General features: G+C 34.9%; 1 protein-coding gene across 44 annotated transcripts in view; it reads left to right on the top strand.

Moving 5' to 3' along the window:
- PTPRD (protein tyrosine phosphatase receptor type D) overlaps window positions 1-22,166 on the top strand; it is a 2,329,646-nt gene that overhangs the window by 864,588 nt on the left and 1,442,892 nt on the right. For all 44 annotated transcript variants that reach the window (XM_017949398.3, XM_017949394.3, XM_017949399.3 and 41 more), the window contains one exon: window positions 7,203-7,244. The gene's annotated coding sequence lies outside the window, so the exon portion shown is untranslated. The remainder of the gene's footprint in view (window positions 1-7,202; window positions 7,245-22,166) is intronic.

The following is a 22,166-nucleotide window of genomic DNA, read 5'->3' as shown; positions in this document are numbered from 1 at the left end:
ACGTTTATTGTGCCTGGGAGCTCATAAGTATAATGGAAGACATAGACCAGTAAATCAACAATTGCAGGAAAGGGTTTTGGCACACGAGTTGAAGAGATATAAGAGCAATTGGGAACATATAGCTAAGACAAGGATAAAGATGGAGGGCGGGATGGTATGAACTGAGTACTGGAAGAATTTGCCTAAGTAGGGTTTTAGACAGGAGGAGAAACAGGGAAAGGGTATTCCAAGAACAAGGAATAGAATCTAAACATTCAAAAATGAAAGAGAACATACATATTCAGTGGACAGCAAGTGGTTTAGTTTTCCTCCAGCAGAACTTGGGTATAGCTAAATGTGATGTAAGGCTGCTGAGCAAAGTAGGAGCCACTCACTTTGTAAATCCCTTACCAGAAAGTACTTATATTAACCTAGGTGATGAGAAGCTCTTTAAGAACTTTAGCGGGAGTGACATAAAAAAAATCTTGGTTTTTTTGTTTGTTTGTTTGTTTTTGAGACAGTCTTGCTCTGTCACCCAGGCTGGAGGCAGTGGCCTGATCTCGGCTCACTGCAAGCTCTGCCTCCCAGGTTCACGCCATTCTCCTGCCTCAGCCTCCTGAGTAGTTGGGACTACAGGTGCCCGCCACCATGCCCAGCTAATATATATATATATATATATATATATATATATAATAATGTATATAATATATATAATATATAACAAAATGTTATATAATATAATATATTATAAAATATTTAATATATTTTATATTTTATATATATATATAAAATATTAGAGATGGGGTTTCACCGTGTTAGCCAGGATGGTCTCAGTCTGCTGACCTCATGATCTGCCTGCCTCTACCTCCCAAAGTGCTGGGATTACAGGCTTGAGCTACCACAACCAGCCAAGAATTTGCTTTTTAGTAATCTCCCTATAATAGAATGAAAGGGAGATTGGATGAAGATAAAATTAAAGGTGAGGAGATCAATTAGAAATTCTAGCCTCTGAATGCTGCATGAATCTTCTATCTACTACCCTTCTCTCCAAAGGAAAGTTTAGGTGTAAAATCCTAGAAATACAGAAGTGAATTAATTATTTGATTGTAATTCTAATTATTTTATTCTATGATGAGGGAAATGAGGTCAAACAGGTTAAATAACTTGCCCAAAGCTAGAGAGATTCTGACTAAACCAGAATTTAGGACCCTGATCTCCTCCTTCTCAAAACCCATAGATAAAAATTCACAAGGAACCAGCCCTTCAGTTTCAGAGAAATAGTTTAACTCAAGTATTAATGGTGATATGTCTATGTTAGAAGTACAATAAAGCAAGTGACCTTCATGGATAAAATTCTCTGTGGTTAAAATTAAAAAGACAGAGGAAAATGGGATTCGATTACTAATGTAATTAGTTGATGATCTTGTGGGGTGACAGATACATAAATGCCTGTTACTGACTGATGATAATGGAGCATTCGACTCTCCAAACTGGTGCTCAAGTTTAACTCTCAGAAATAATGAGGGATTGCTTTAGAAGGCATTTGCAGAGCAGGAAAGGGAAGCTTGTGTCCACTGATGGACAACCCTTTGAAACCTAGGAATGTCAAGAGAGCTTCAGTTATAAGAGCCCATGAGAGATAAATGTTAAATGTAAAATGCAAGAACTGAGGATAAAATTTACCCCATCACATATTTGTGTAAAGCTACACTCTAACTGGAAATTATCAGTTGTATTAGTTTACTAGAACTGCCATAGAAAAGAACCACACCCTGGGTAGCTTAAAGAACAGAAATGTATGTTTTCATGATTTTGGAGGCTAAAAGCTCAAGACCAAGTTATCAGCAAAGTTAATTTCTTCTGAGAGTCTTTCTGCTTGTCTTGTAGATGGCCGTCTTCTCTTTGTGTCTTCATGTGGTCTGTCTTCTGTGTCTCTCACTGTGTTTTAACCTCCTCTTCTTTAAGGACACCAGTCACATTGGATTAGGGCTCAAACTAACGGCGTTATTGACCTTTTAAAATACCCTATCTCTAAATACACATATATTCTAAGGTACTAGGGGTTAGGACTTCAACATAGAAATTTTACGGGACACAATTTAGCTCATAACACCAATATGTTGAAATTTCTAGTGTCTTATTAAAATGTAATGCAAATAAACAATGATGCTTACATGTTTATTCACTAATTATTATGGCATCATTACTGTCTTTTATGAGTGTAAAATATGTTTCACACTTATTCTGAATTTATTTTGAAGTCATTCTGTTTACAACACATCTGGTTTTCAGTAAGCAGATACAAAGACATTAGATTTAATAATAATTTTATTTGATCTCTTAGATTCAGTTTACACACTATATAGAGTATCTTTCTTTGGAATACAGAATGTCTATTGAAACATCACACATCAGTAGGGAGATATATGCTCTTGAAATTAGGTCGTATTTCAGTAGGGAAATTAAAATGAAGTTAAAAGTTCCTCCAGGATAGATTGAAAAAGGAAGTCATTTCAAAGGCTTAACGTTTAAATAAGGTGATGTGGAATAACTCTGCTGCCTATCCTTATGATCTCCCGACAGCTTTATGATAGGCAAAAAATGATACAACTGAGAGAAAGTCTTCCACGATAAGCTCAACTTCTTATGCTTATAAACTTGTCATGTGTGACATGGTTGGTTCCATTACAGTAACAAGATGGATACACTGAATTTTGACTACAAATGACATAGAATAATTATATACTTTACGATATGAATTAGGTTTGGAAATATGTTTTATAAATGCAGCTTATATATACATACACTTACGAGTGTTAACTATGAGATAACTTTAAAGAAATAGACAGTGATAAGAAATGATATAAAACATTGACTTTATGTGTATCTCTGGAAATTATATAGATAGGTAGTCAAATTTATTGGATACTAATAAAGATGAGAAAAAACATAATCTTGAGCAATTTTACAACATTCAGAATTGGCATAAAGTACATAAATCATTGTGATGATCATTTAATTTGTTTTGGAGTAAAATAGTGATTCTGCTGTGGTGAAGTAATAATTGTTGACTTCCATCTGCCTTTGTAAGAATACCTCTTATTTTAGTTAAAACATAAGAAAGATTTGTAGGTCTAATGATACTGCATTACTATGCATATTTGACCATTTCCGAGTAGGCTCTAAAGTACAATAACTGTAAAATAACAACAAAAACAAAAATTCCCCGCACCTCCCACGTTTCCTCTTCTCATTTCATCAATATACTGCTTTAGCTCTAGAAATATATCTGTAATTAATGAATTGTTTTATGGAATTAATTTTTTCTCCAGACTTTTGACCTTTGCAGTGAATACACTTAGAAACAATCAACAAACAAACATGGCCCATTTTTTATGTTGTCAACCCCACTAAACCAATATTAAGTAAACATTCATATTTTACAGATTAAGTACTCTGAGCATTATGATAGGAATGAGACATTTGAAAACAAGCACAATGAGAATGGTGGAAAATTTCAATTTGGATTACATTAAATGGTGACAGTAATACTGTGTTCAAGGATTAGTTTTAGTTCAAGTCACTGAACATATTGCATCTTTATATAAGTAATACCAATACAAATGTATCTTAGTTTCGCTTGTGATAGTTCAGTTGTTATTTTTGTGGAAATTTTTAAAAAGTAAGATTAAACCACCGTTTTTTTCTTAAAAATGACTTTGGTTGTTACTTGTTGAATTATGATGGAATATAAAATTTCTCTCACGCCAGTGAGAATGCACTCATTAAAAATTCAGGAAACAACAGATGCTGAAAGGTATTTGGAGAATTAAGAATGCTTTTACACTGTTGGTGCGAGTGTAAATTAGTTCAACCATTGTGAAAGACAGTGTGGCAATTCCTCAAGGATCTAGAACTAAAAATATCATTTGACCCAGCAATTCCATTACTGGATTTATACTCAAAATCATTCTACTATAAAGGCACATGCACATGTATGTTTATTGCAGCACTGTTCCAAATAGCAAAGACTTGGAACCAACCCAAAAGCCCATCAATGTTAGACTGGATAAAGAAAATGTGGCACATATACACCATGGAATACTATGCAGCCATGAAAAGAATGAGTTCATGTCCCTTGCAGGAACATGGATGAAGCTGGAAACCATCATTCTCAGAAAACTAAGACAGGAACAGAAAACCAGACACCACATGTTCTCACTCGTAAGTGGGAGTTGAACAATGAGAACATTGTTCTCACAGGGAGAGGAACATCACACACCGGGGGCTGTTGGGGGGTGGAGGGCTAGGGGAGAGGTAGCATTAGGAGAAATACATAATGTAGATGACAGGTTGATGGGTGTAGCAAACCACCATGACACATGTATACCTATGTAACAAACCTGCAAGTTCTGCACATGTGTATAAAAGGGCTTCTGGTTAAAACATAGTTTACAAAACATATTGTCCACCCTGTAAGCTTGACACCACCAGTGTATAAAAGGTCTTCTGGTTAAAATGTAGTTTACAAAATATATTGTCCACCCTATAAGCTTGACTTTCAGAACTTTTCTTATTAAGCTCATAGTTGTTTTATTTTTCTTCTTTTCTTTGTTGTTGTTATTTTGTTCATTTTCTCTTTTTGTTTTCTGAAGTCTTATTTCCTCCTAACATTAGCCTATATTAAAGTTAAATTAAACCAATCTTAAATAGTAAATATTACTCCTTTCCTTCTTTCTGTAACTTATTCCCATCCTAGGGTGTATGTGCCTATCAGAAAAATCAGAACATGTAACCTTAATCCGATTATAATGTGCAGGCTATTCCGAATGACTAGAGAGATGTGCATGTTACAAACTGAAGTTTGTCTGTTTACTTTTTTTTTTTTTTTTTTTTTTTTGAGACAGTCTCACTCAGTCGCCTGGGCTGGAGTGCAGTGGCACGATCTTGGCTCACTGCAAGCTCTGCCTCCCGGGTTCATGCCATTCTCCTGCCTCAGCCTCCTGAGTAGCTGAGACTACAGGTGCCCGCCACTACGTCTGGCTAATTTTTTTGTGTTTTTAGTAGAGACAGAGTTTCACCATGTTGGCCAGGATGGTCTCGATCTCCTGACTTTGTGATCTGCCTGTCTCAGCCTCCCAAAGTGCTGGGATTACAGGCGTGAGCCACCACGGCCGGCCTGTCTACTCTTTAAGCTCAACCCTGATTACTGTGGTACCATGTTTCTCTGTGATAAATTCATCATAGCCTGGCAGCAATGCTGACTATTCAGAGGTTTAAGCAATACCTTGACCTCATACTTTTATTTTCATGGCTACTAGACAACTGGATTCTTATTTGACCTGTGGAAAACTTTGTTTCCTTGTCATTTAAGGAGATTTTCTGTTTCTGTAGTCATGCCAGACTACATGTAAGCATAGAACATAAAATTATAGCTATTAGGATGGATTTAAAATGCCTCATTTCATCCCTGCCAAAAAAAAAAGTACCGCCATGTTTACTTTGATTACTGTGATGCAAAATTCATGAATAAAGTTTATCATCCATACTTGTGTTTCTCAATTATTTTGAACATAATAGAAGAAATGAAACACAAACTAAGGTTTTGACACTGGCAGGTGGTAAAGTAGAAATATCAATTATGAATAAGACATAAGTATATTTAAAATATCAAAATTATTTAATATTTTTCAAATGTTTATAGTTTTACTAGCTAATATTTATTAATCACTTACTATGGCCCAAAAACTGTTCTAAGCAATTTATTTGTAATGACTCGTTTAATCTTTACAACCACTCCATTGTAAAAATTCAAGTCTCAGAGTGGGTACATAAATAGTCTACAGTCTGGGCTGACTAGCTATCCAAGGAACCAAGATTCAAATAAAATCTAGGAGGTGTGGAAAAGACTAGTTCTGGCCATCAAATAAAGAAGTTGACCTAAGGGGGGTTATATATGTATAAAACCACACACATAAATGTATTTTAAGCAACAACATCCTGTTGCTAAATAGTATATGATCTAAGTGATGGTGTATGTGTGGATGCACTTGTATTTTACGCTGTTTCGGCGATAGCTTAGGGAGCATTCTGGAACATACAGTGACCTGATTTCCTTCCATCACCCAGTAGCTCCACAGGCATCTTCATATAAAAATAACAACCCCTTAAATCATAAGTCTGAATCCAGTTTACTTGATGATCCAGTTACGTTTCTTCTGGAACTGAAATTCTTTGAGTTGGAGAATATTGAATATGGAAGAAAATTGCTTATACTTCTACTTTTTTATGGGTGTTATTTTTCATTCATGGTAAAATTTTTACCCCAAAATAGTGGTAGAGATCACAAGATAGATTTTTTTTTTTTTCCTGATCTTTTTCTTACATCTGGAAATTTTAGGCAGCTAGAATGCCAGAACATATGAACAAAGTTAGTGGTTTTTTCCTTCTACATTTAATTGAAATTCTTATAATTAGATTTATCACATTTGCAATGTGAGTTCTCAGATTTAGATAATCTGTGCCTTTAGGTAGGTGAGTTTCTGAACATATTTATAAATGTGGCACTGCATCTAATAGAATAATAAGCTAGAAATAATAGAAATTTGGGGTTTTAGTTCAGCAATTCTGTTTTCTGTTTTGATATTTAAACTACTCAAGTTCATTGAACATATTTAAATCTATTATCTATGCCTTCATTCTAGATTCATTGCCTGAAAGTTTTTGAAACATTATTGCTATAAAAGTGTATCTGTGTTAACTTAAATGAGTGCTTCACTGCCACTTTGTGATGAACAAGCATTATAATGCTTTTATTATAAAATCTATTTAACCTGATTCTTCATCTTTCTGATTTAAATCTAATAATTCATGTAGCATTTTTGAAAAGCGATAAGTTTTATTTTTTGCATAAAATGGATATCTCTATACTTTCTTTCTATAATTCTTTCCAGGAAAGTTTATTTTAAGACACAAAGGAACAGAAGTCCTTTGGGTTCAAATTGTGAAGTATTACAGAATATTTGCCTTCTGTCTTTTTTGTCTTAATGAGCTTTAATTAAAAAAGAAAAAAGATAAGACTTTTTACAATTAATGGAAAGATACACAATATGAGCAATGATTGAGTTTTAAAACTTGTTCTTATTTTAGTTTTATATATTGGTATTTCTCAATATATGTATTTACTAAATCTATTGATAGAAATATTCTTTCTTTTATATTAGGTTTCTGTCCTGAGACCACAGCAGAATGTGCCTTGGACAAAGGTGAGTATATTTAAAATAGATTTCAAACTTTCTCCATAAATAAAGTATAAAAATATTATGACAACAATTATATTACTGTTGCATGCTTAGAAATACGGTATTATAGTTCATGTTTATATCATGGGACATGCACTTTTTGTCTGGTAATATGTAATAGTGAGAAAATATCAGAATTAGAACAATGGTTATTAAGTATATACCATTGCCTGCATACAGAAAGCCTTAATCCATACAATCTATATTAAAAGAACTGTTAACACTAATGCCCTTGCAAGTTAAATAATGGAACTATTCAAAGGTTGATGGAAGATGTTTAACATGTCTTTAGTGACTCTGATGATGAAATTATTGAAATAGGACATATGTAAGTTAGATTATCAGACAAGAACTACCTAAAAATATTTAGGTTTTGGGGGAGCAAATAGATAAATACATTTAGAATTAAAACCAATTTAAAAAGAGGAAGGAATTAGGAAAATAAACACATTAACAGCTCAGTAAACAGTATATAAATGTACTACATGAAAGATAGGGGGAATAGTTCAAGGTTAATACAGGATGCCTGTTATTTCAAACTGGAATGCTATCATGAAAAAAGATGTTATTAAAGATGATTAAAAAGATCATGAACTATAACTGAATTCTAAGAGAGAGTTGCAAGAAAATATATAAGATGAATAAACGTTACATAGAGGAAAACCTGTGAGTACTGAGTAAGGGAACTAAGATTCCTGAGGACAATGGTGAAGGAGGATGACAACTGATGAAATAAATATCACATACAGGAGCTATTAATTATCAGGCCTTCTCTAAAGAGAAATTAACAAGAGAAAAATTGCTTGAACTAACACATAAAGAATTTATGGGCTGGGGGTGGTGGCTCACGCCTATAATCCCAGCACTTTGGGTGGCTGAGGCACTGTCACATGGTCAGGAGACAGTGACCATACTGGCTAACATGGTGAAACCCCGTCTCTATTACAAATACAAAAAATTAGCTGGGTATTCTGGTGGGTGCCTGTAGTCCCAGCTACTCGGGAGGCTGAGACAGGAGAATGGAGTGAACCCAGGAGGTGGAATTTGCAGTGAACCAACATCGTGCCACTGCACTCCAGCCTGGGCAACAGAGCCAGACTCTGTCTCTAAATAAATAAATAAATAAAAGAATTTATGTAAACTTCAGGATTAGGTAGTGGGAGAAGGTTAGTTATCATTTTTCTAGAGATATTTAAATATTGAATAGATTCACAATGTCTGACAATGGTTCCTCTAAAACTTCTCTAGATCAGCTATCCTATTCAAGGTTCTTCCAACCCCACACATGACCTGATGAGTCATTGTTCTTTATTTTTCCCTGTATTAGAGTAATTTTATATTGAAGTAAAAGTTGGGCATCATTGGTTTGTGGTTATAAGAAAAATGTAGGTATATATATTATCATTAGTGATTGATACCTGTTCTATCTCATGCAAACGTAATGCTTTGGGAAATACAGTTATATGTACGTATTCATATTTTTAGTTTGGCCCAAAACATACTGTATGTCTTCTGCAGTGTTACTCATATGAGAAAAGGAAGCATCCTATAAATGCTTATGTCAATAATTTTCTGAGATAATAAAATGGAAAACTCTCCCAGCTATTTTCTTGCCACTACTTTTCATGTAATTTTTTGGTCATTTTCCATGTCTGTAAAGAGACTAATGTGACTTTAGAATATTCAAAGAAAATAAGCCAGCTGATGTGCACTGCCAGACAGGGAATGAATGGCTCCAGGCACAAATCTCTGTTGTGTCAAGGCTTTGGCATGACATTTGGCAGAGACTAAATCAAACATACACAATGCAAATAATCTCAGTTTCCCATGGATGTGCAGCTTCAACCTCGAGCCTGCTGTTAGTCATTACTACTCTTTTCTCCTGATATTCCAGAGAATGACATTTCTGGTAATGCATTGAAAACTAGAACATTTCCTAGGTGTTCTTACACTTTGAGGCAGTTGGGGGGATCATGACTTTGAAATTGGACCTTCCTGGGTTTGAAGGATGAGTCTCTCACTTACTAGCTGTGAAATCCTGGAGAAGCTACCTAAGATATAAAATGAATTATCACAGAGGTTGTGGAGGCATTAAAATGATACAATTAGTCTAAAGCATTTCCTATATCTGTTATATAATAAACATTTAATAAATATTATTTTACTTTTTTCCACTTCTGTAATTAGTTGGATTTTGTTTTAAACTTCTTAATAATCCTCTCCTTTATCCTATTAATAGAAGAGGAATGACTCTAATATACATTTGTAACTTTTGAGTTATGTAAGCACATGTGATATTATTTGTCTTTATCTTTTTAGGTGGGCACTCTTGTTTGAAGTGGGGCAATGGTTTTTAAGAGTTATATGTAATACATAAAGGGTCTTCATGTTGCACAAGAATGTTTTGAATGCATTTGATTTAATTTTAGGTTTCGTTAGTATCATCAAAGATGGAACACCACATTATAAAATGTAGATGGATTAGAAAAAATTATACCTCCATAGCATGCCCGTCATATTTTAGTTCAAATGTTTGTTTCAACTCTCATTAATAAATAAATATGTGTCATATAGCATTAGGTGCTAAAGGTACAAAGAAGAAACAGATATATTCTTTGCCTTCATGGGAGTTATAATCTTAGATGGGAAGAGACACGTAAATACATTATTTTTAACACAATATGATAATATGCTACAATGGAGAGGTGCTCATGGGATGGAGGTTGTGCAAATATAAAATAAATTTTAATCAATCTGGCTTCTTGGAGGGGTTGACACCTCATGTATTTTAAAAAATGATGAGGAATTGGCCAGATATCAGTCTTACATAGAGGTATGATGGTGAGCGGTTGTCAAGAATGCATAATATTTAAATGTGATTGTATCTATTTAAAAATATATAATTTTCAATTCATTCTGTGATATGATAAAAGGAATTAAAGTTCTTAGGGGGTTAATAAACTTGTTAATGCAATTTATCTAAAAAGAGGAAGGGCAGTGAAATAAGGAATCTGTTGTCTGAAGTCAAAACAATGATAGTAGCCGTAAGTGTACAGTTTGGAAGTTGGGGAGCTGAGCCCTCCTACTTTGTTCTTGAAGGTAATGTAGATTATAGTTAGGTTATTTTTACAGAGCTAAGATTTATGAATGATGTGTTTATCATATTGTTACTTATAACATGATAATGGGAAACAATAAGGAAGCTTTTATAAATTTTGATAAAACATGGGATATTTTACTGTTACTAAAATTATAATTTTGAAGATTTTAAAAAGAAGACTGTGTTCTTAAAAACAGGACAAATTATGAATTAACAATATAATACCATACCCCTTTTAATACATATATTTATGTAAAACAGATACATATGGGTATTCAGTTATATGCTTGATGTGCTTTTGTTAGGGGACAGGGTTCCAGGAAAATGCTTAGGAAAAGACTTAAAAGAAACACACCCATCATTATTAACAGTGATTATCTCTATGTCATGGATATATATGTGTGTGCTTTCTATTTTTTCTTGAAACTTTGATGTGTTTTACATTTTGTATGATTAATTCATTGAATAACCTCTAACACAGCTCCCATAATGTTTGCCTGATGATGCTCATACCTTTGTGTAATCCCCTCTCCTTGAGTTGGGGCAGAACCTTTGACTTGCTGCTAACCTATTGACTATGGCAAAGGTAAAGGATGTCACTCCTGTGAATATGTCATGTTATAATACAAAGGTGATGGAATGACAATCCCATAGGTATGTTATGTTATATAAGACCACATCTTGTTAGTAGACACATTCCTGCTCTCCTGCTGACCATGAAGAAGTAAGCCACTATATTGTAAGATGGTCTGTTGTGAGGGCCGCAGGCAAGAAACTGGCTGCCTCTAAGAGATCAGAGTCGTCCCTAGATGTTGAGAGTGGCCTTCAGTCAACCACCAGCAAGAGGTCAAGGCCCATAATCCTACAGATATAAGGAAATAAATTCTGGCAATAACGTGAGTGAACTTGGAATTGGATATATTACCAGCTATGACTCCAGATAAGAATCTAGTCTTAGCTGACACTTTGACTATAGCCTTGCAAAGGTCCCCGCTAAGCTGTTTCTGGACCTAACCACAGAAACTGTAAGATAATAAATGTATATTGTTTTATGCTACTAAATTTGTGGTAATTGTTTTGCAAAAGAAGAAACTAATTGCTTTGGACAGAATTGTGTTCCTTTAAAATTCATGTGTTGAATCTCTAATTCCCAATGTGACTATATTTGAAAACAGGATTTTGAAGAGGTAATTAAGGTTAAGCAAGGTCATAAAGGTGGGGTCCTAATTTGATAGAACTGGTGGCTGTATAAGAAGAGGAAGAGATCTTTCTCTCTTTCCATCTCTGTGTACACACAAAGGAGAGATCATGTGAACACACAGCAAGATGGCAACCACCAACAAGCCAAGAGAAGAGCTTCAGAATAAAATCTACCTTGTCGTCACCTTGGTATTGAACTTCTCAGTCTCCAGAAATGTGAGAAATAAATTTCATTTGTTTAAGCCACTTGGTCTATGGTATTTTGTTATGGCAACCTAAGCTGATTAAGACAAACTTTGACATCAAGAAATAGGGTGCTGCTATGAATAACACCTAAAAAATGTGCAAGTGTCTTTGCATCTTGATAACAAAAGTTATCTAAGAGTTCTGAGGTGCATGATAGAAATATGTGAGGTTCTGATAAAGTCTTATATAAAAGTGAGGATCATGTCAGTGGAAACTGAAAGAGAATCCTTGTTATAAGACATCAAAGAACTTGGCTGAATTGTGTTCTAGTGTTTTGTGGAACTTATGAGTAATAAAATTAGATGTTTAGCTGAGGAGGTTTCTAAGCAAAGTGTTGAAAGAGTGGCTTAGTCCCTCTTGATTGCTACAGTACAATGTCAGAGGAGAGAGAGGAATTGAATAATAAATTGTTAAGCAAAAAGAAAAGGAACCAAAGTTAAAGATTTGGAAAATTTGCAGTCTGTTTATATTGCCAAAAAGAGAAGGCCTACTGTGAAGAGAACACCAAGAGTGTGGCTAGACTGTCACTTCAAAAAGAGCTTTTGGGATTATACCAGCTGAAATCCTGTCAGTTTTTACTGAAGAGACAAAGATGGGACAAAGTGAAGAAAGGCTGTTGGACTTCTTGGACTTGACAGGACAATAGGACTTTTTGGCTGCAAACATTCACTATTCTTCCAAGAGGGAAGTTATCAAGCCTTCTGCCTCAGTTTCAACATGTCAGACAACCTCTGTTCAGAGCCTCGAGGGCAGGACTGCCCTGGAATGATGTGTAAGGGTGGGGTTTCCTATAGTCTTGGAATTCGGAACCTGGCCTACAGCTATGGAGGTGGTGCTGCCACACTTGATCTTGGACTTTCTATCCTCCAGAATTATGAGAAAATAAATTTATGTTTAAGTCATTCAGTCTTTGGTATTTTGTTAGGGCAGCCGAAGCAGACCAATATCCCAAAGCGATGAATATAGAAATATTATGTTTTGCAAACATGAAAGATCAAAATAAAGAGGAAGGGGTGGAGCATGGAATAATTCCCAGATTTTGATGTAGGCAATTGTAAGTAATTCCTTTCAGTTTATGTAGAAATACAGAGACGGGGGAAAAAAGCGAATTTGGTGGAATGATAATGAATAGTTTTTTTTAAATTTCATTGAAATTTTTATTGAGATAATTTTACATTCACATGCAGTTATTAAACGTAAAAGAGTCTGTACACTTTGCCAAGTTTTTTCCAATGGCAACATTTTGCAAAACTATAGTACAATATCACAACCAGCATATCGAAATTGAGATAAACCCCCAATATTGTTCAGATTTACCCCATGCCCATTGTAATCATTTTTGTTTTTATTACATTCTGTAAAATGCTATTACCTTGTAAGTTTAAGTATCCTACCCCACAGTCAAGATACTCAATATTTCCAATACTACAAGGATTTAAAAGGTTGGCTTTTTATAACTACACCCACCTCCCTGCATTTTCCCACCCCAACCCTCTTCTTAAACAACACTTTCTGGCAACACTACTCTGTCTTCCATTTCTAAAATGTTATTTTTAAAATGATATATAAATGGAATCATACCTTTTGGGATTGGCTTTTCTGCTTAGCCTAATTTTTGGAGATTCACCCAAGTTGTTGCGTGTATCAGTTTGTTCATTTTTATTTTTGAGTGGCATTCCATTGTATGTATGTGCTACAGTTTAACTTTTTATCTGTTGAAAGACATCTGGGCTGATTCCAGTTTTTGTCTGTTATACTAATGTATAAACATTTGTATACATGTTTTTATATGAATATGTCTTCATTTCTCTGGAATAAATGCCCAAGACTGCAGTTGCTAGATTGTATGGTAGTTACATGTTTAGTCTTATAAGAAACTGCCCAACTGTTTTTCAGTGTAGCTGTACCATTTTATATTCCTAGCAGTAATGCATGAGTTATCTCATTTCTCTGTATCCCTGTCAGCATTTGGTGTTGTTGATGTTTCTTATTTTAGCCATTCTGATAGGTATATACTGATATCTCATTGTATTAATATTTTTAATTTGCATTTCTCTAATGGCTATTGATGTTGAATGTCTTTTCATGTGGTTACTTGCCATCTGTCTATCTTCTTCAGTGAAATCTTCATGTAGTTTTTCTATTTTCTAATCAGATTATTTGTAAACTACTGAGTTTTGAGTACTCATATGAACGGTGCTTGAATATATATATGAATATATATACATGTATATATGAGAATATATATGTATGTATATATAGGAAACTACTAAGTTTTGAGTACTCATATGAACACTGCTTGAATATATATGTATATATGTGTATATATGTATATATATGTATCTATGTATATGTATGTGTGTATATATAGTGTGTGTGTATGTGTATATATATGTGATAGCTGAGTAGAAATGATGGGGAAGAAGAGCTCTCTCAAAGTCCAGACAGACAATCAGGAGGCTGTACATATAAGTCCAAAGTCCTGAGAAGCAATAAAGGATAGAAATAAAGGTTATGAACGTGTGACAGTTAAGAAGGTATTGGAGCAGATCTTGGAGGGCAAAAATATCAAGCTCTTGTGTCTCCTTGAAATTCAGAATAATGTTTTACCCTCAGAAATTTTACTGTATGTAAATAAATACTCTTCTATTTTCTGAACTTCGTCTTATATCAAACACTAAGGTTTTCTCACCTACCATACACCTTAAATACTACCAACATTTGAGTGGTTTCGGTAAGACACATGAATATTTTCAATAACAACAACAAAAAAAAACTAAATGTATTTTTGGTATGTTGCATAGACCCAGGGAGACAGGAAAAGCTTGCTGAGGCTACAATCTAGAACTCAGATCACACACAGAAATAGGGTAGCGATATCCACTTTCTAACGAGATCCTTCTCAAGACACTATGAGAAACTTCAGAGGGAAAATACATTATCTAGAATGTCTAGTGGTAGACAACCTTGGCAATCTAGTTAAGCAGGCAAGCTGGAAGTTTAACATGAGCAAAATGTATAACACCAGGTTAGAGGAGAAGGAAAGAAAGATGTATTTGAAATTATAGAAAGAATAGAGTATATTTGTTTATAGAGGAGATCCAGTGGCAAAGTAACAATTTATTATTTCAGACAGACCTCTGGGTGCAGTGGCTCATGCCTGTAATCCCCGCCCTTTGGGAGCCCGAGGCAGGGGAATCACGAGGTCAGGAGTTTGAGACTAGCCTGGCCAACATGGTGAAACCCCGTCTCTACTAAAAATACAAAAATTTAGCTGGGCATAGTGGTGGGCACCTGTAATCTCAGCTACTTGGGAGGCTGAAGCAAGAGAATTGCTTTAATCTGGGAGATGGAGTTTGCAGTGAGCCAAGAGCACATCACTGCACTTCAGCCTGGGTAAAAGAGTGAGACTCCATCTCCAAAAAAAAAAAAAAGACAGACCTTGACTATTTGAAGATGTTTGTGTCATTTTCTGAATTTTATATTACAGACTAAGTTTATACTCAAAATTTAAAACTAATGAGGCACTGGTGCGAACTAAACAGAGGTCCACTCAATGGAGCAGGGACTGGGAGGCTCCTCGGGTGTACTAGCATTAACACTTTAATTACTGGGTTATGGGGACTCCTGGAGGAGAGACCAAGACTACAAGAGCACTGGGGGATGGGGTTTGTGTCAGTCAGTGCCAGTTTACCAATGGTATATAAGTAGTTTAATATTTTAATAACCAATATAACCATTACCAGTACAGACTGACTGAACACAGGCTAGACCATATGTGTATTACTATAGGATCTCAGGGGTGTCAGTTTAGGAATACATTGACTGTGAAAAAGGAGCTAGGGACCCGCTTGCTCAAAGATAGAAATTAGGGAATAGGTTATTTTTGAAAATTATTTTACTATAGGGATCATCCAAATTGGTTTGCTAAAAAGTCAGAAATCCTGAAGGTATAAAATGATATGACTTTTTTTTCTTTAAACACCACGTTCCATTCTCTGACAACATTCCTTTCTTACTGGGTAACATACTTGCTACCTTAATCATATTTGACAATTCTATAGCTTTTCAGTCACTTTTTATTATTAAAGTGTCTTATTTTTATTGTTAAGGATTAGTTTTGATTATTTTAAATCTTCTACCTCATACTTGGTTCAGAGATCTTCCCCTTGCCTGTACACAACAGAAACTTGATGTTCCAGTTGCTCTGAGTATATGTGGGGTGGGAGTACTGGGATGGGGCTTGGGGGTGGGTGGCGATGAGGGAATGGTAAGAAGTTCTGGAGCGTCCTTGCTTTCTCACATCTTTTTCTACTTCCCTGCTATCTGTCTTGGTTGGGGCAAGATAGGAAGGAGGGACACAGTCCTTCCATATGTAACTCTCCTTGCCAAGTGCTGTCTCTCCTTTGCTGGTTGTAGCCACTGTTCTATCTTTGGCCTTATGTACTTTCTGAGAACCTGGAGTTCACACACTGCCTCTCTCACAATCATTTGGTGATTCTTCAGATTACTTCTTGAGGACACTTCTGTAGTGTTGCCTAATGTGGCAAAGCTGGCTGAGGTTTGACTTTCTCCTACCCATCCCTACTCCTTATCAGCCACCATCACAGGTGGCCATATAAAAGTCTTCGCATATGAGAAGGTACATGGGTTTGTGTTGCTTTCATAAAATAAGAATTGCCTTAAAAGTAAACATTAGTAAAAATATACAAAAGGCAAGTGAATGGCAGTAAGAGAGCTACACTGAATAATGTCTGTTTTTTTATAAGGAAATACGTGATGTTTTGTTCAGGAATAAAAAGAAATTCTACTATGGGAGAATACAATTTTTTTTTTTTTCCCACTTTTACTCATGAGAACTGAGCAGTTCAAATACAGCCCGTGGGTCTTAGGATGTGTGTGCAATACACCCAATCAGTATCATTTGGGGTCTTTTCCCCAACAACGCAAGAAGCTCACCAGCAGATATGGCAGTGGAACTATCCAAACCTAAGCACTGCTAAGTTGGTAATAATTATGACTTAGAGATTTAGGGGTTCTAGGAACCACCCCCCCCCCCCACCCAGGAAATGGCTTCACTCGGGTTCCACAATATGCAAAGAAGGAAGTAAAGTCAATAATGACAGGCTGGCAAAACTTAGGAGAGTCAAAATTATTAGTTATAATGAGTAAGATGGTTAAAAGTATATACATATTTTTGGAAGAATGGCTTAACATGTATATCTTGTGAATTCTTGATGAAAATTTTATAAGATAGGCATATGCTATCTTATATTTAGATGAGAAATTGAATAATAGAATGCATAATATGTGACAGGCAAACTCAGTTTTAGCTAATCCCAAACCCCACATCCTTTCTATGAAATTCTAGTGGCTAATATATAAAAAAGAGAATAGGAAGATTGGGTTATGAGTTGGTTTTGATCAAATAAGAGATAATTATGTTATAATAAATTATTGCTCTGAATTTCCAAGTGTTTTAACTTTTTCTGAAATCATTGTTTTCCCTACTGAGAAAATAACTGAACAAAAATGATACTGCAAAATTTACATAAAACATCCATTTGTTTTTTCAAATTCATAAAGTTAGTGTTTTCAGTTGTTTATGAAAGACTTATTTAAGCCCAGAAGCTGCTGTGTTCAAAATTGCAGATGCCAATGTATACTTCCTTATGTCTTCCGTGTTTTATCATGAAATTTAAATAGCTTTATGTGCACATAGCAGCGTTACTATTTGCATGAAACTTAACTGAAGAGTAAATATGAAATGTTTTCAAGCAGACAATAAAAGATGAAATTGATTAGCATCCTTTGCACTTTTACTCTTTCTATTATGAACAACTGCTAAGGAATGGTCATAAAGGGAATCTCGGTATACTGCCCAATCTTTGTTATAGGGACTGAATTCCTGGAACTTTTACTGTCATACTAAGTAGACCATCTAAGATAAAATAATTCTGTAATAAACATTCTTTTCATTGGTTTGAAGAAAACAGTGATCCTATAAAAGTGTTTTATGAAACACATTCTTGTGGAAACTTTCCAGGTAAAATGAGCTCCACGGAAAAAGTAATTGGAAAACCACTAGCATGTTTTTTCAGCACAACAAAGACATTGAAAACTTCTGCAGTAGAAAGTTATCAATGTTTAGTCTAGAAAAATATGGAGCTAGCTTAACCACATGGGAGGCAGGATTTTGTAATCTTTAAGACTGTGGTCTCTGGAATCTGCTTGCTCTACTAATTTTAATTGCTTGCTCCACTAATTTTATTATTGAGGTAAAATTCATATACCATGAAAATAACCATGTTAAAGTCAACAATTCAGTGGCATTTAGTACATTCACAATGTATTCACAAAGTGTATCCGGTTCCAAAACATTTACATTACCCCAAAGGAAAACTCTGTATCCATTAAACAGTTGTTTCTGGTTCCTCCAACCCCCACCCCCAATTTGCTCCATTTGAATAAATTGTGTGGACGTTCTGCTTACCCTCTTTGAGGCTCAGTTTCCCACTTATTTCTATATAGATAGATATGGCTTTGACCTTATATGATGGTTGTAAGAATTCAATAAAGTAACGAATACAATGAACTCAAACCATTGTAAAAATTAAATAAATGTTACAATGTTAAACTTGTGTAGCTCTCTGTTGAATCCACAGGAACTAGTGTTCTAGAAAGCACTCTCCAGGAATTGTGAATCAAAGTCATCACTGTAGGCAAATACTGAGAGAGAAGCCATAGACTTTGTCTTATTTAGAAGCTAATGAATCTCACATGACCCTCTGGTGCTCCAGAAGACTCAGAGTTAGAACTTATGTTTATCTCTGTCATTCCCCAGAATATTTTTGCTAAAGTGGCTTGAGGTTGATATTAGAACAAGAGATGTTGAAAGAAGGAGGGAGTTTTCCAGATATCCTCAATCTAAAAATAAGAGGAATATAAAGGTTTATGAGAGGGAATACATTTCTTCAATATAAGAATTGAAGGAGATAAACAGCTGACGGCAGCCTTAACCTAGGTCTAATTATTTTCTACTTGATAGATGTTCATGATTATAAAAATTTTTAAAGTGTCATGTACATGGAAAAACAAACTATAAAATATTTTAAAACATAAAATTATGTTTTATGTTTATATATGTAAAATATGTAAATTTAATTACAGGTATAATTTTATATAAATTGAATAATATTTGACAATGAATTTTTACCAAAATGACAGCAGTAATTCCTATGCTGTATCAGAACCTCAGGTGTTTTTCGCTTGCCTTTGTATTCTTTTATATAATTGCTTAAATTTCCACATGTGTATATGCTACCTTACTAACAGAAACAAAGCAACGAAGCTATATCAACAGTAGCGATGTATTACAACTGTACTATATTTGTTATTTTACCCAATTTTTCTTCATCGTTGCTAGAAGCACAAACCTTTAGAAAAATATAAAACTGATTATGAATGTCAAACAGATCAGCTTGCCTCCAAAGGCCTGAGGAAGAAAGAATGAGGAAGAGTTTGATGAGCCCTGCCTTATTCTTCCAAAAATACAATTTACCCTCAACAGACCTTAACCCTGGTAACAGACAACAAACTGAAGCTGTCAATTTCTTTTTCCTATCTTTTTAGTACAATTTTTCCCGTTAAAATTTATAATTCCTTCCCAAATTCTATGAAAGTTAGCATACTCATTGATTTTAAAGGGATATGATCATTTATCACCCCTTGGTACACTGGGAAGTTCAATTTCCTTCTCCTGATCTTCTGCAGTCTCTACTCTTTTCATTTGCCTCCTGAATCAGAAGATACAAGATCTCACTGGGGTTCTCAAACCTGAGTCATTATAGGAATCATCTGGAGATCTTGTTTAATGTACAGATTCTTGTGCATCTCCCCAAAATTTCTTATTCCTTAAATCCGGGATGGGGTCTGTGACTCTGCAGTACAATATTCCAGGTTACATCAAAGCAGCTAATTCACAAATTATCCTTTGATAGACACTGGAAGCTTTCAGGTCCTTAAAATCTAACCTGCTTTACAAACCAGTGATTAAAATAAATAATTTCCTCCATCGTTTTCTTCTAAAAGCATTGGTAATTCTCCTTAGCACCTTTTATTGAAGATGTGTTTGGTGATTCAGGTAGAACATGATAGCTTATCCAGCATACTAACCACGTGGACTGTCCCCACGTGCTAAATGCAGAAACAATTGAACAATCTACTTTACATAAACTTTCTTTTTAGAATAGATATAGTTCAACTGCCCATAACAAGTAGAAGAATCAAACCTTCCAATTATACTTTGTGATTAGGTTAGTGTAATTTCAACAAAATAGTGCCCTTAAAAATAAATTATTGAGTACCTGCAATATCAATATAATATTATATGTAATATATACAGTTTGTTTTTAAATAAAATGTCTCAAAGATGCTAACACATTTTTTGCCATTCTTGTAAAACAGTCAAGAACTGCTATTATTTATCACCATTTGCAGAGAGATGGAATCACTGAGCTATTAAGTAACTTGAAGAGGGTCACCGAGTCAGTGACTAAGTCAAAATAAACATTTCATCTCCTAGCTCCTTGAACAGTAGTTTTCTCAACAAATCCCATCGCATTTATTTCTTCCTGTAAAAGTTTACAAGTCATCCAGTTTCCTGGGAGGTTCTTCATTATGGGACATAGAAGGATTTGTACCCTCTGGAAGGTTGAAAACTAGAAGCAGGAAGTCATATTAAAGATAGTCCCTGTTTTTCAAAGACTCTTTCATTCCTTCAGTTCCCTTGTCATTAATTCTGTTTCATAGAACACATATTCCATTCATCCATCCATCCTTTCATTCAAGCAACCCGTTTTTACTGAGCATATTTAATATTTAATATGTCTAGCATTGGGCTAATAAATAGATTATAGTTCTTTTCCTCAGGTCACCCAGCCTGGTGAAGAAAAAGACACACAGACAAATGGTATAATATAATAATTGCTATATTGGATCTAGAGGATCTAAGTGAGCTTATGGGAAGAACACTTGAGTTTATTTGAGGAAATACTAGTTTTCTTAGAAAATAGGAAATATGAGCTAGGTTCTTAAGGGAAGAATTCACATGGATTCAATGTAAGGACAGGGACATGAAAAAGGGAAGACAAAGTTAAACCTTAAACATAATGCAGTCATATTCCATCCAAGATATAAATGGAGACCTCTGAATTTAAACTTTAGAGGCTCAATAATTACACATGTAATTTGCAGAGAGCGCTTGTGACACATTGGACCTTGATTTTTGAGGCCTTGATAACCTCCACCATGCACAATGTGGATCTTGTGAACTTTCATATCCTAAGCTCACCCCTTTAAAACCACCATCACCCTGGCAGACATCACCTTTATAAAATTTTGATTTAGAAAACCAAAATTTCTTTATTTTAAAATGTATAACAAGCAAACACAAAAGAGAGCTAGTATTTTTAAATGGTAAAAAATAAACAAAGGGAACAGGCACTCCCCACCTTAGCCTTGTATGCTTTGGCCTGAAGGGTATTTTTGTAACCAAGAACAAAGCCCTCAAAATATAATGGAAACACTGACAGACACTTAACTATACCAGCTCTGGTGGGCCCAGCCATAATTCACTTCATAATACAAATTGATATGTTGTCCAGAGGGGTCCCTGTATTGGTGTTATTGAGTGTTTTCTGAAACGTTCTGGTTCTGGGCTGTGAAGCTGCAAAATGAAACTGAATGATTCTTTCTGGAATAGATTCTGTACTGGACCCCCTCATTTACAGTAGCGATATCCATGGGGAAAGACCACAAGGAAATGTCCAAAGAAACTGAAAATATAAAATAATAAAGCAAAGCAAAAAATCTAATGCAATGAAACAAAGTTTGTTGTATTAAAAGTCTAACATTTCTTCTCACAAGGCATACTTAAAAGCGGCACAGCAGAGGTGACAAGGGGGCAGCTTGCTTTAATTTAAGTGGGGTTAGTTGTTAAGTAGAGAACAAGTACACTCTGTATTTGCAAAATCATGCAAGGGGCCAAAGTTCAGCCATTCCAGTGAACTTGCCAAGCAAAGTATGCCGTGTGTTTTATAATATAATGCAAATGACCTCAATCTGAGGTAGCAGCATTTCCAAATACCATTTAGGGCTTTAATGACTTGTCTTAGAAAGGTCGTGCCAGGCCATATTTAATGGATCTTCTAAACAATGTAAAAAGATTCTTCTAAAATTGTATACAGCTAATAATTTTAGTGTAAAAATAATTGTCCTCCATCCCCACTGCATCTCCTTCCCCAAATGAAACTTTTGAGGTTTCTTTACTGAAAATGTTA

Source organism: Papio anubis, chromosome 13 (assembly GCF_008728515.1).
Source record: "Papio anubis isolate 15944 chromosome 13, Panubis1.0, whole genome shotgun sequence".
Lineage (NCBI taxonomy): Eukaryota > Metazoa > Chordata > Mammalia > Primates > Cercopithecidae > Papio > Papio anubis.
Note: the sequence above shows the minus strand (reverse complement) of the source record. Positions and strands in the feature narration are given on the sequence as shown.